We start from the raw sequence: 13,253 nt of genomic DNA, 5'->3' as shown, positions 1-13,253 counted from the left end.
CCGATCACGTACTTGGGATTGGTGCCAGGTATTTGCTGACTCATACCCTATCTGTCTTTACTGCCACATGTCAACTCGACGAATTTTCACATATCATTCATCAATTTTACCCCATGCAGATAGTCTCCTACTTTCCGGTGACTAAACTTTATGTTACCGGAAAGTAGATAGGACTCCTTTTATTGGCAAGAAGGTTCCTGAACGATTTCTGACACTTGAAAGGACGCAGGTCTCCTTGCATTTAATGCGAACGCATGTTATCCAGTTATTCGGCAAATATTTTCGCCAGTTACCTAGGTAATGATGGTCTTGCATTCTGCCGCCTATAAACTTCTCCCCTTCTTATCACTATTACCTTTTACCTTTACAAACCTTTTTTCTTCAAATTTCCTCAAAGCTTTTCTGCAACTCCCTTTTCTCAGTAAAACTTTCATATTCGCACTTTCCATCATCATGTCTTCTACTATCTCTCCTCCTGATTACACAGATATTTACATTGGTGGCGGCCCATCCAAGAAGAATAAGTCTAAGGAACCTGATGCTAGTCCTCTTTTTTATTATCACAATCATCCCTTCTCAACTAAATTGTGAGACGGATCTCCAAATTCAACAGGAACCCTCTAACCCTAAAAATGATAAAAACAGAGTTGTTAGTAGATATCCTTCTTCCATTCGTTCTGCTAGTATTTTCATTGTGAAAGAAGATTGTGGCTGGAACAACATTGAGGTTTAATCCCCTAATAAAGTGGAAATAATTACTTTCAGTAAGCCAGGATACATGTGTGTTTACATGTATCCTTTTCTCTTTAATGTTTGGCCAAGAAATTGACCCCATCATCTTGAAGTTTTGCCGGAACTACCAACTGTGTTTAGCCTAAATAGGACCATCGATATGGCGACCAATAGCCTAGCTTCGGTTCCTGTGTTCCCAGTCCAGTGAAACCTTTACACTTGATCAACCTCTACGCTCCTAAAATTTTCTGTAGAGACATGATCAAACTCAGCAAACGTGATTATCATGCCATCGTCACCAGTGTTGATGATGACAATGACCGTAAGCTTTCTTAATATCCTTCTTCATCGTGTCAAAGTAATTTCTACTTCTTACTAGATCTTCTCTTCTCTTTTTTCAGCCACTCGTTGGGTTTCTCCAACAGTTGCAAACCTAACCCAATGGGTTAAAAACAATTGGACACCATAAGTGGAAGAAAATTTCACACAGATTCAACAGGAAGTCCAAGAACCATGGTAAGTAAACTTCGCCTTTTCCTTTTTAATCTTCAACTTTATGCAGTATAAATTTTTTTTGACTTCTTTTCATAACATGTAGGCCTTCCGAATGGGTCTTCTGTCTGTCCCACCGTCAAGGTTTCTCATGACCCGAAGGTGGCTCAACAATAAATTCAAGAAGCCCTTGACCGGAATAGGGCTCATGATGCCGCTCTTGTTTCTGATGAATGCCCATATCCCCTGAGTCCCCATCCTAAGGGGAAAAACCTAAAAAGAAGACGTACCTCCAAGGCTAATATTCAAGAGAAGCCTCCAATAGAAGAAACCCCAGTAGGACCGGCCACAGTGGTCCTTGACAAAGAGGAAATCGAGGACGATGATGAAGCGGTTTCTCTTCAAAGAAGAAGAAAAAGAAGAACTTCCCCAGCTCAACCAGATGACATTCAAGGACTCGTTTGGTCAGAAGGGGCTCTACTTCTAATATTCCTCCCACTTCAACACCAGCAGCCATACCACCAGCTCATGTCTCGCCACTAGCCCTAATTGAACAAGTGAAAAATGCACATTCCCCTCGGTCACCCGATTATGGGAACATTAAAAATGCTTTCCCAGCACCCATATGAAACCCCAATGGTAAGCGTAGTGTTACCTTTTCAATTTCGAATGAGTGCCCCTTTCTTTCTAAACCGGTGGGAGTTTCCAACTACTTGAAGCCTTTGGCTTAAAACAAGGATTGGAGAAAGATGGATGCCCTCTTAGCGGAATGTCTGATCAATAACAGCATGCACCTTGTTGCCCAGGTATCAACTTATTCTTCTCTTTTCCCTACTCATTTATTAACCATTATCTTCAATAACTTTAATCGTCGATTTTACAGGCTAACCTTTTCGCTTCTGAGGGCTTATAGACGATGATCCTAGCCTAAGAAGAACTTGTTGCCGAGCGGGATCAAATTGGTGTTGAACGGGACCAACTCACTGAATGCCGGCTTTAAAGGCAAGGCTTGCTCAGATAGGTGAACTTGAAGCCCGGCTGGAGAAAATCGAGCAAGAAAAAAGGGCTAATAGCCAAGAAGCCACTTAGATGCATACTGAGCTTACTGAGTTAAAGGTCAAGTGGGCTGAACTGCAGATGTGGTGACTTAGGCAGCAAAATGTGAGTCCTCTTCCATGGGAAAAATCAACAACCTGGAAGCAAGCTTACATTCCAAAACCGAATAAGCCACTACGGCCGAGGGAGAAGAGGGCAAGAATAGAGGCAAGGCTCAAAAGGGTCATGGCATAAAACTGCAAACATTCGAAGACCAATACTGGACTTTACCGGACCTATGATATCTTGAAGGTTGATAATGATCGGTTGTAGTCCAAAATCAAAAATCTCAAAGCCAAACTACAAGATCAAGAAAAAAAAATTATGTTTAAGAAAACTCACGCAGTTTATCAGATGAGGCTGAAAATTTTGGAGGATGTCAGAAGAGGCTTTTCAAATATAGATAAATGCATTGTCGAAGCTCTCAATTTGGAGACAACAGCCTTCGAGAACATTCCTGCCTGATGTTGCACCCTATTTTGCATTAGTCAAAACAAGATTCAACTTGTGATTTCTCTATTGTTGATAAAAGAGAGTCGCCACCTAATATTTACATGTATACTAGGGTACCTATTTAATTACTAAGTCATATTCATTATTAGTCTGCTAACAGGTGAGATTATGGGTAAGGGTTCTTGTTCTTCTAAGAGAAAGGTGTTAGGCACCCCTGAAAATCTACTTGAGGTAGCTCCATAGGACTTAGACTAGATTTGAGATCAATTACTTATACTATGCCTAGCATTTTAAAGACGTGGCTTACCGTATATCTAAGTGAGAGTATAATATTAATGGGAGGGAGGGTGACTTTAAAAGGGTGTGAATTTATAATGGAGTCTAAAAAATAATATTGGTGGATATAATTGAAAGAGTTTTGAAGTATGTGTATGAGTGATCTATATTTATAAAGCATGCGAAAGGGGTTAAGTTATAAAACACTTGGTTTTTAGGGAATGGATATTCATGTAACTCTAAGAGTTATTTTTGTGAGAAAGTGAGCCTAAGATATACCTTGGTTTGAGGACTTGAAGAAAGACCATTTTGTTGAAAATCCTTTAGGGCGATGGTACTTCATTTTTTACGAAAATTCTGATTTGCCTCTTTTGATGGTAAAGCTTGCGATTCAGATCTTATTTTATTTGGAAAGTAGGTTGCTGAATTTTGCTAAGTTTTGGATTTCAAAATCTTTGAGATAAGAAGGTGAGCTAAAATAAAGTAATGATATAAACAAATTACAATTAGCGAAACGGGGATTAGCTACTAACTAATTCTTTTAGCCCTATATTTTTAGGGGCTTGCCTAAGTTTTATACGACATTAAAGCATAAAATAAAGCATGTAATCTAATTATGAGTGTTGTATACATGTAAGATAGAACAATAATAAAGGAATAACAAAATGTAACAAGGCAGTGGACTAAACTAGCAAAGCAGTGAACAATTTTAAAAGAATTTAGAGGGAAAGAATTGGACTCTGGTAATTGGGCCTCAAAGAGGCACGCCCAGCAGTGGAGATGCGGCTATAGCTGACTTTAGACTTTCCAGAAAAATGCGACAAGGCTGGGATTGGGCCTGAGTTCCTTAGGAACTCAGCAGGGCCAACCAGTTGTACATGTTTTAAAAAGAGAAGGTCATTAGAGACAGATTATGCATATTCAACCATGTATGAAGCATATAAATAAATGATTGGAGAAAAATATAATATAATATAAATACTCAAAATACTATGGAAAACTTATACTAATGTGGTGGTCATATATGGCAAATAATTTATATTGACAACCTTTCGTTGTCATTAAATATAAACCCCTAAAGAACAACAAGTGTCAATGAATTAAGGGATAAGGAGAGAATTCTACTCAAGGTCGATTCCCCCGATACTTCAAAGTTTTCAAGGGCCTCAAGGCCCAGGGCAATGCTTGTGCCGGAGAGAGCAGCCCAACCTAGAGTTAAACTCCACTCCCAAATATCCCTAACCACTAACGACTCATTTTTTTCTATGGGTTTAAGTGCCAATGAGGCCATTTCAATGTAAACTAAATACTATAATATACCCTACCACAAGAGTATACCTTCCATCCTAACAAAATAACATAAGGTTACAAAACAACTTCATTCTACAACTATATTTTTCTAATATCATATGAGGGATACATATATTAAATAAGTCAGATACACACGGGGGAGAATAGAACACTAAGCTTTACTGCTAAGGACCTGAACACTTGGGACCACACTCACAGGAATAGGTAAAGAACTCACAACTTAGATATGCAACAACCCAGAAATAGATAGTTCTGTCTTCCTAGACTAGCTATGGGTTGATTAGCTTAGGTCTTACCATCAATACATGTATAGGTTAACAATGCTACTTGGAACCTATTAAAAGCATTAGTAAATGTTCAGACAAACAGTTACAATTAGAAACTTTTACAGAGATTATTAGAGATATCAGAAACATGATCAAAACTCTTAATATGACTACAGATTCACAGATTTGAACATGAAATTCCTAAGGTGCTCAACAAGATCGCATTCCTTGTGCCAATATAGGAAAGAGAGGATTGAGTACAATTTCAAAATAAAAGGATAGAGTCATGAAGCCAAACATGGGAACATACAACATTTAAAATCAACTATGCACAGATACTTTAATGATCTTACAAAGGTAGGGTGAGCTTTACAAAGTCAGCAATGCCATGAGAAAGTTAAAAACAAATAAAATGTTATGCTAAAAGAAGTTCAACTCAGATATATAGATTGACATTTTACATCTAAACATGAAGTAGTTATACTTAAGCTTGAAAATAGCCATAGCTATGTTTGTTTTTTGAAAGACAACTTGAAAAAATAATAGAATATAGACAAAAAGGTCACTGAAGTTCATAAGAGTTAACCTCAATAACACTGTCTCATATAGGTACAACCAACAGTTGGATATGAATACAAGATTGTCACAATGAAAACTCAGAAGCTATTCTCAGAGTTAACAGACATTGATATAGATAAGGAGAGCACTTAAACACTTAGACTTTCATGCTTCAGTTAAATGGTGAAGGGTGTAAACTATGAACTCTCAGGTTTTGTCCTAATGAGGATTATCAGACAGTGATCTCGACCATAAGACAACATGATGCAGGAAAAAATAGTGTACAAAGACAAAGATCACAATAGAACTATTGACAGAAAATCTGAAGTTCAGACAAGCATGAAAGTCATTAAGGCACATTAAGGAAATTTAATCATGTTGGCTATCTGAAGGCCATTAGGGACACATGAAGGAAATTTAATCACGTAGGTTGTTTAGGATCATAGATGTAAGTCATTAAGGTCACATAATAGCTTGATCAATATTAATTAATGACTTAGAAGAATGGCAAGTAATCATAAGTAAACAACATCTTATCATAAGCCAAAAATAGTATTTCTATACTAATTATAAGCATCATAAGTTAGAACGGTTAAAAAAAAGCAATATCATGTTCATAGTAGTCCAGTAAAACAATTAAATAGAAGGGGGTGAAGGTGTACTGGCCTTCTCTAGGGCAGTAGACCAAAATAGGACTCATTTAGCCATTAGGATCTAAGAACTCGAAGACAAGACTTGGAATTTAGGATTATTTGTACACTGCTTTAACTGTGTTTGAATAGCAATTGTATGCTTACTTGACTTACTTGCTCGTTATGTACTTATTTGCTTATTTTAAAATGTTATTGCTAATATCACTATCTGTTACCGCTTTATATAAACTGTCATCACGCTCTTTCCTATCGAGTCTTGGTCGTACACTATCACATACAATAGCACGCGAGGGTTATTTTTTACACCCCTCCGAACCTTTTTTCAGAATTCTTTAGTTTCAGAGAATGACTTTGTCAGGTCAACTAACATAACTTCTTACAGTATTCAGTCCAACTCAAAATTAGGAAAACTCTACTCTAGCAAACATATGTCATATTGCATAAACCTTAGGTGGGTCGGTACTTGGCATCGACACACAATTAGGAAATCTACCTTAATGTCAACGGGTCATGCACCCAATAACATGACATTTGTGGAAAGACGAACCAATCACGACGAGACACTTATGATCTGAAGCAAACACTTATTAAACACTTTTTCTCTACCCTCTTCAGAAATAAAAATCAACCAAAACATCCCCGAGATCAATATGGTGACGGGAGAACCACACAAACTAAAGCAATAGTGGAAGAACATCCACCAAGAGCATGGAAACGAAATCAGGACACACCTAGGAGCACTGACTGCCTTGCTAAACATCCGAGCTGACAAGGTGCTCACCCGCTTGCTGATAGAGTTCTGGGACCCGACCAAATTAGTTTTCAAGTTTGATGATTGTGAGTTGAAGCCAACGTTGGAAGAAGTTACTAGTTTCACAAAGTTTCCATTTACTGGGAGGAGGCCAATACTACCGGTCACCATTTACGACTACGGGTTTCTTGATGCTTTGGGTCTAGCAAATAGTCGGGGGTTGAGAAAAATTGAATTTCATCATATTTTTCTTGCTCTTTGGTGGGGTTAATTCCTGAATGGCCTTGATTTTTGATAGGTTCAGTTCTATCCCCTTCTTGCTTACAATGAAGCCCAACAGCTTTCCAGCGGGGACTCCGAGCGCAAACTTTGCCAGGTTTAACTTCAAACTGTACCTTCGCAAGCATTCAAAAAATTTCCTCAAATCGTCCAAGTGCTCTGAACTCTTTCGAGATTTTATGATGACACCATCCACATACGCTTCAATCTCCTTATGAATCATGTCATGAAAAATGGTCGTCATGGCGTCGACATTCTTGAGACCTAACGACATGACACTATAGCAGTAAACTCCCAAGATGTAGTGAAGTCTGTGTTCTCTGCATCTTCCTCGTGCATCAAGATTTGGTGATACCCAGCGAAACAATCCACAAACAACTATAATTCATGCTTATCGCAATTGTCGATGAGGATGTGGATATTTGGCAGAGGGATATCATCCTTTGGGATAGCTTTATTGAGATCTCGATAGCCCACACATATCCCTATCTTTTCGTCTTTCTTGGGTATTTGGATGATGTTTGCCAACCAGCTTGGATAGTTGGTGAACCTTACTACATTCGCTTCTATCTGTTTGGTCACTTCTTCCTTCATCCTCAAACTTAAATCGGGTTTGAATTTTCTGGGTTTCTGCTTGACCGGTGGTCTGGTAGGATCGGTGGGCAGTCTATGTGAGACAATATCAGTGCTTAATCCTGGCATGTCATCATAGGACCATGCAAATACATCGATGTACTGTCGGAGGAGCTCAACTAGTTTTTCCTTCTGCTCGGCTTCTAGGTGAATGCTGATTCTGGTTTCTTTTACGCCTTCTTCACTTCCAAGATTGACTATTTCTGTTTCTTCGAGGTTGGGCTTTCTCTGGCTCTCCAACTACTCGATCTCCTGCAGGAGATTTTATGGCATCATACTCTCGTCGTACTCCCCATAATCTGGGTCGTTGTGCTCGACGGTTTTGTTACATGTCATAATCACAGAACGCGATTTTTTAGCATTTTGATTACTGAAAAGAAGCTAAATATGAATAAAGCGGTAAATAAAGTTACAATATTTGAGAAAATGATTCTTTTTATATCATCAAAAGAGGAATTTCTTAAGCGTTCAAACGAGGCAAATGACAAAAAAGTACAGACACGGTGCATTCCTCAATTGACCGTGCGCTTTTCAAAAATAAAACTGTTACAGTTCCATACTACCAAAAGTCTCGGCGAACCAAAGATGGACTGGCGGTCTAATTCTGCAGCTTCTCCTCTGGTTCGGCATCCATGATATTGGTGTCTTGATGCCAGTCCCTTCACAACATTCTTCAATCATATTCACGAATAACTTTCCCATCCTGTCGATGATATCATCTTCTGGTAGTGAACTCTGACCTAGACTTGAAATATTCTTTGGCACAAAAACCTTTTTCCTGGATCTACCGATAATAGCTTTCCCCTCTGAAGGTTGATATCCTATGACGGCCCTTCCTTTCTGCCTATTATGTTCAATTGGCTTTGTGATCTCGTCCGACCTGGATCCCAGCCATGTTCTTGGCCTGTATGCATATTTTATCATCTCCCCTCATGGCCATCTTGGATCTATACGATGACTGCATTCCCAGGTTTTGTTTAGTCTTTTCCATTTTGGTAGTCTGCATGATTTCCACTGCATGGAAAGAAACTCTGTCTAGCCCTTCAATGAACGAAAAAACATACTCCAACTAAGCGAAGTGACCCCATTCACCGTGAACCATGATCTCCTGACATCCCCACTCAAATTTCATGCATTGGTGTAAAGTGGATGGGATGAACCCCGCCATATATATCCAGGGCCTTCCCAGCAGCAAGTTGTAGGAAACGAAGATGTCTATTACTTGAAACAATATGGAAAATTCAACCGGCCCAATTTGCAAGGCCAAATAAATTTCTCCAATAACATCCTTTTGCGAAGCGTCAAAGGCCCTCACCCTCACGTGGCTTTCTTTGACTTCCCTAAATTTAATTCCTAACTTTCGTAGGGTGGAGAGTGGACAAATATTGACCCCTGACCCTCCATCGATCAACACTTGAGACACCACCTTGTCCCCGCATTTGATAGTGATATGAAGAGCTTTGTTGTGACCTGCGGCTTCGACAAGAAGTTCGTCTCTTCTAAAAGTGATCATGTTTGCTTCGACCATTTTCCCAATTGTCGAGGCCAGTGCCTCACTGGTGGTATTACTGGGTACACTTACCCCACTTAGTACTTTCAATAGGGCATCCTTATGACTGTCGAAACTTATTAACAGATCTATGATTGATATATGTGCTGGAGTTTTCTTCACCTGCTCCTCCATAGAATACTCTTTGTCGACATTCTTTTCCAAAACTCGGCAGCTTCTGGGTCTGTTATGTTCTTTCTTTGAATTTGCTCTCTTCCTAAGTTCCCTCGATTGACATCTTCAGGAGCGTAGCATCTCCCGGACCTAGTCATACCATAGGCTACGATAAAGTCTGTCATTTTGGCCTTTCCCATGTGCTGGTACGTCCATGGGATGATTTTGTATTCCCGACTTTCTTCGTCTCCTGTAGCAATGGCAGGTTGTCACTGATAGGTTTGAACAGTCACTGTAGGTCTTACTTGTACTATAATCATTGAAGCCCTTTGAGGAGGGATCCTGGCGGCTTCTGAATTTTCTATAGTGATAATCGTTCCCTTTAGGTCAAACTCTTCGTCTAATGTGATCATGTTAACTCCCTGGTTTCGATGATTTGGCAGCGGATTGCGATTCACATTGGGCGGTGCCGAAGTGCACTGATTATCTTCGCTCTTGATCAGTGTTTTAATCTTATTTTTCAGCTTAAAACAATCCTCAGTATCATGCCCAGGTACGTTAGAATGATACACGCATCTCTTAGTTGCATCAAAATACTTAGAGGGGTATTCAGGAACCTTTCCTTCGACTGGGTGTATAAATCCTACTCTGCTCAATCTCTTGAACAATTGGGCTAGAGGCTCAGCAATCAGGGTATAATTTCTTGGACCCCTCTCTTCAAAGTTAGGGCAAGGGCGTGGTGCATAAGCGAGTCAGATTTGGTGAGTAGTGGTTTTGATAGGAGCATATGGTCATTGCGGGTTTGGGTTGTTGTTGGCTCGAGGAGGGTTGTATTGTGGTTGAGGGTGATAATATGGGTGGGTGTTATAGACTGGAGCGTAAGTGGGCAGTGGTGAGTGATTGTTCGGGAAATAGGAAGTGTTTCCTTGATATGGGTTAGATTGATAGTAAGGGACGATTTTTGAGACCTCCTCTTTCTTTTTATTTCTACTACTGATTGACCCTAATTGGATGGCCTTGCTGGTCGCTTGCAGTGCTGCCGTTGATTGTACTTTACCAGATTTTATGCTCTTTTTAAAAGAAATCTCCCATCTTGACCAGCTCGGGGAATTTCTGTCCCATCATTCCCATCATCTATTCAAAGTATATCCCTTCCTTGGCTCTAATGAAATACTTGGTCAATTCACTATCATTTAACGGAGGTTGTGTCCTGGTGACCTCTAACCTCCACCGACGTGCATATTCTTGGAATGACTCAGATGGTTTTTTTTGCATGTTCACCAGTGCGAACCGATCGAGAGTGATCTCTGTATTGAATCGAAAATGATTCATGATGTCCTCCGCCATATCTTGCAGGTTCTCCAATTTCGTGGATCTTGTCAAGTATACCAGGTGAGTGCTTCTCTCGTCAAACTTCTTATAAATAACTTCATCCTTAGCTTCTCATTCCTCCCCACTCTGACTAACTTATCAAAATATGCCCTTAAATATGCGTAGGAATCACTCGTCCCATCGAAGATATCAAACTTTGGAGGTTTATACCTTGCCAGCATATCCACATCCGGATGAATACACAAATCTTCGTAGTCCAAACTTTCACTTCCTTGGGCAACTTGGATGCTCTTCATCTGCTTCCTCAAGATTTGCAATTGCTTAGACACTAACTCTTCTTCCTTACGTCTAGATTCCCTTTCCATCTCAGCATACTAGTCAATCTCATAAGGCACCCTGACCGTGACAGGTGTTGTAAAGGTAGGTTCAGAAATGGCATATACGGGGGGAACATACCGCTCATGGACAGCGGCTTGTGCCACAGGTATGTGCTTTTTAGTGATAAAAGTGACTCCGTCATGAGGAGAGGTATGAGTTGCATTGGTGGTGATAGGCGGTTTTTGTGGTGTTTAAATGTACTATGGCACGTAGGGAGTATGGATAGGGGGATTTGGTGGGTTTGCGAGGGTTATTGGAGGTATGAGTTGAGAGGTGGTAACTGAAGGTGGGGTGTTGTTGTTTTGGCGTGATGTGGAAGGAAAGTGGTCAGTGATTGAGTCCAAAGAAGGGAATCAAGATGGTTGAGGAAATGTCGTCACGGCCAGGTGCGCTAGTTTCTTGATATGTTGTACTTCCTCCCTTAGAGACTCCATTTCCTGGGCCATCTTGGTCATGCGTTAATCATTCCTGGTATCATCCTTTTCCCCCGATCGCCCCGGACTGTCGGCTATGACCAGAGCATGTTCAGTTGGGTTTTCTGCGACTGATATATTTCCCTTTGACCTTAGATTATATAGTGGTTCTGCCAGTTTCGGTCGACACAAACCAACTTTCTTTTTCTTTTCGAGGGTAATATTAAAAAGAAAAATAAGAAGAAATAAAAGAAAAGGGACAAGAGTTAGTTTCTTCATTTATACAAGCAGGAAATCACACAGAGCAATTAATTCGTGCATTAAGGCTAGCGCGTTTCCTAGAATTCATGTTGGCCTCTCATTGACGGAGGTAGGCCTAGATCACAGATATTTGACAGACATTTAGACTTGACAAATTTAGATCCGAAGTAATTTGTTTTTATTGATAAATTGGATTGATATAAATGGGAACAAAGATTACATCACTGTTTCACAGAACTGCATGGGCTTGGACATCTTGCCCTTTTGGAAAGTAAAAGAGAAAACTTTAGATAAGGGTATAAAGTGGGAAAGAAAGGGAAATCAACCAACTCAATTAACCACCCCCTGAGTCGTTTCCTATATCCTCTTCTTCTTCTGGTTCTTCTTCCGGATCCTCTTCCAGGTTTTCTACAAACTCCTCTTCATTATCATTGAACTCTGACTCCTCCTTCGGATCTTCTTCTGGCTATGTGCTGGACTCTATTTGGATGCACTCCACTACCCGGTCATCGTTCTCAATAGGTGGCAACATATGGTCAATGGATCAAGGGACTACTTGACGGTGCATTGAAGTAGTCACAAGTTAATGTGGCAGGATCTCATGGTAAATCTGAAAAGCAACCACTTCATCCTCTAACCAGGCTATACCCTCTCTTCTTGGTTGGGCCATCTCATCTTTCTCTCTAATCCAGACATAGTACTAAGGAGGACACCACGAGTTTTGACCCATCGACATTGTGACTAGGTCGTTCCACTCTTCTTGAAGCCTTCTTATCCTAGGGATTAGAATCTGTTCGTTGTACTTATCCGCGTATAATATTGTCCTTGTCCACATAGGCACATCTTGAATCATCCTGAATTGCCTGAGGACCTGCATGGGTGAATATGGTTGAATACCTTCAAGTCCGATCAACTCAATAAAGTATTTCTGAGGAGTCCTCAAGATTTCTCTTCCACCTAGCCATGATAGTTTCCAGTAGATCCATTCTCTACTCAGATTGGTCAGCGTTTCCCTCCACTCTTCTTGCCTATGTGGGGAAACCCAATGTTTCATTCTTTCGTTGTGGCTGCGGATCATGCTACTGACACCCACAAGGTAGTCGTTGGTGGCCTCACGTTGGAAGAAATGTTCAGTAGCCTAGATCTAAAGCAGTAAGTTACAACCTTTAAAGAAATCATACCCTCATGCACATGCGAACAAAGCCCTCAGCAGCTCAGCTAACACCATCGGCACCAAAGTAGCTTAAAGATTGCCACAGAATGTCACAAGAACCACAGGTAATAGGGTGATATTGATCCGACCCTTTCTCTGCGGGAAAGTCCAATAATTCCAATAGTGCCATTGAGAAGGTGATAGGCCTAAGACGCTCCCACGTTGCTTGGTCACATTGAAACTCTCCCGAATACCACTCGTAGCTTTCACGGTGTCCAAATTTGTCGAACAACTGGTCAAGGCTCACCCATCTGTCCTCGATATTTCTCAGACCCCGATTGTTGGCCAGGCCAAAAGCATCCAGGAATCGGTAACCAAGCATTGTAACTAGCAATATCAACTTCCTTTCGTTGAATGGCAGCTCCGTAAAACTAGTGAATTCCTCCAATGTCAGTACTAACTCACAGCCGACAAATTTGAACACCACCTTAGCCGGATCCAAAAACTCTACCAACAGTTGAGTGATCGCCCTGTCTGCTCGGATGTTCAGCAAA

The sequence above is a fragment of the Nicotiana tabacum genome, chromosome 4 (genome assembly GCF_000715075.1).
Source record: "Nicotiana tabacum cultivar K326 chromosome 4, ASM71507v2, whole genome shotgun sequence".
Taxonomy (NCBI): Eukaryota; Viridiplantae; Streptophyta; class Magnoliopsida; order Solanales; family Solanaceae; genus Nicotiana; species Nicotiana tabacum.
This window is presented reverse-complemented; position numbering follows the sequence as displayed.